The 2,496-nt window shown below is 40.3% G+C and overlaps 1 non-coding gene across 1 annotated transcript; it reads right to left on the minus strand.

The window, feature by feature from the left end:
* Positions 1-2,112: 2,112 nt before the first annotated feature.
* Trnar-acg lies at positions 2,113-2,185 on the minus strand. The gene has a single exon. It is a non-coding gene; the product is annotated as a tRNA-Arg (tRNA).
* Between the last annotated feature and the right edge of the window lie 311 nt (positions 2,186-2,496).

Here is a 2,496-nt window from a genome sequence, read left to right on the forward strand (position 1 = left end):
TTCTTCAAAGGCTACTGACCTTACTTCTCCTCAGTTCTTCACTTAATAAACTGAATAAATTCTCTCGCAATTGCGTCTGCACAACATTTTAGTCAGGTGACATTGTGTAAACTCTGCTGTGTTTTGGCAACAGAAGCAAATTTTAATACAACAAATTGCTGCTTTTGTTGCAGAACTCCTTGCAGAATTTAAACAAAAACTTCCATCTATTTTTATAAGGTTACTTGTTAATTTACTTTCAACTGTTTCCTTAATACTACTACCCCAGTAGCTGGAAGTGCATGCCAGAATCTCTGTGTTGCTGTATTCCATAGGATGACAAGCACCAAGGACAATGTTCTGCAATAGTGAATTTGCTCGAGTGTTGTAAGCGTATGTACGCTTATGTTCAGTATACCTGTCCTTCACAGTCTTGATAGTCTAATTAATCACAACTGTAAGCAATTGTGTAGACACCGGCTCTATGCAAACCGAGATCATCGTTTACGGAACCTAAAAGCACCCTAATCTTAGACAGTGGTCGAAAAATACAATTTACATAATATTTTTGCAAAATAAGACCAATTCTGATGGGGATGCCCCATGTATAAGGCGAAAACACTGTATACTTTGGTGCTACCTCGGTATTATCATCACTCACCCAGTGCACATTTGGTCGATAGCGCATCACACATCGATCTTTCACTTAACCATCCTCACGTAAGGTTCGTTAATTCAGCACCAAACCTAACCTCAATCAATGGTAACGAATCGCACAGAGGAACGCGAGTAAGGAGAGAGACCACAGCAAAACTTACAGGAATATCAGTCATCCATCCGCAGTCCCTCCAACCGACGTAAGAAATCCACAGAGTTCTTAATGTGTTGTTCACACCGACCTACAATTGGTCTCAGCAGAGTAGCAAGCCATTTCGACAAACTTACTGGGTGTTTAGTAAACAGTACTACGCGCAGACACATGGAATTGAGTTGCGAAGCCCGTTGTCACCTATTATTACCAATTTGTTTATGAAAGACTTTGAGGAACGTGCCTTGGCGTCGACGGCTTTGAAACATTTTTTTTTTTTTTTTTTTTTTTTTTTTTTTCCCAGATACGTAACGATACTTTTGTTTGGCTATATGGCACTGAGAATTTGGACGACTTTTTAGAACACCTGATTTCATTTACCCGAATATTTGTTTAGCGAGTTAGGTGGAAAAGGATGACTACTATCCCTTCCTTGATGTGTTGGTCAGGACGAAGGTTGATGGGATTTTGGATCATGCCGTTTATAGGAAACGTACACACACTGACTTGTATCTACAGGCTGATAGTTGCCACCATCCAGCTCAACGTCGTCTCGGATCCCGGTAGTTTTGTCAGCAGAGTTAGCCCATCTTTAGGTCACTTTTCGTCAGAATGGGTAAGTGATAGGTAGGACAGACGTGTGTTGTGCGATAGACTAACTGTGCAATGGGTGAGTGTAGATAATACATTACGCAGGAAACAGCTCCAAGAACATTGGTTGTATTTTGCGAAAATGTTTAGTTAAATACGTTTTACAACCAAGGATTCTTTCAGGTTCTGCAAAGGATGATCTTGCTTTGGAAAAGGCGGGTGTCTACCGTGTTCATTGCAGCCGTGGTATGTCATATATTGATCAGGCAATAAGGGCTGTCGAGGTTTGTTATTCATGCACGCTTGGCCCAAATGTGGAACACCGTTACCTGTGTGTTGCGCATAAAGAGAAACAATAACTGCGTCAATTATCACCGAGGGAACAAAAGACTTGTCGATCGCCATAGCAATAAAAATAGTAAAAATAGGTAAGATGATGATCATTGGCATGTACGGTACATAATAATTCAGAAACTATTCCTTAGTAGGTCGGAAATGTTATGAGAATCGCTACAGATTTATTCATTTGAATCGGAGGCGCGACAGTACACACTTCTTTTTTTTTTCGTTTGTTGTGTATATGCTGACGTCTCCTACTTAGCTACATGTGATAGCTACGCCAGTTGCAGTACGCTCGACACACATGTCTTGTTTGTCCCATCTATTCGCCAATGGCCTGTACGACGCCAACGTTCTTCCTTGACTAGTGAAAGTGGCAAAGAAAAAAAATATTACGACCCTGCCAGGATTCGAACCTGGAATCTTCTGATCCGTAGTCAGACGCGTTATCCGTTGCGCCACAGGGCCCATGTGCACTAAACGGGTCACACATCAGTATCTATAAACTAGTTACATTGTGATATTGAACAATCATTATTAGTCTAATGTTTCATTGATGATGAGCATAATCACGTGCCAGTAACAACGTTCACTCATTGTTACGTCTGTCAACATGAAACATAAATCACAGATTAATCTTTGATCTTCCGAATAAATCAATATTTTGGGGTCAGACGGTGTACGATATTTACCCGTTGTTTTATACTTTTGATCACATCGGCGTATATTTTCATATAAAAATCAAAACTCACTTGGCATTTTTCATTTCAACCACACAG

The sequence above is a fragment of the Schistocerca americana genome, chromosome 2 (assembly GCF_021461395.2).
Source record: "Schistocerca americana isolate TAMUIC-IGC-003095 chromosome 2, iqSchAmer2.1, whole genome shotgun sequence".
Taxonomy (NCBI): domain Eukaryota; kingdom Metazoa; phylum Arthropoda; class Insecta; order Orthoptera; family Acrididae; genus Schistocerca; species Schistocerca americana.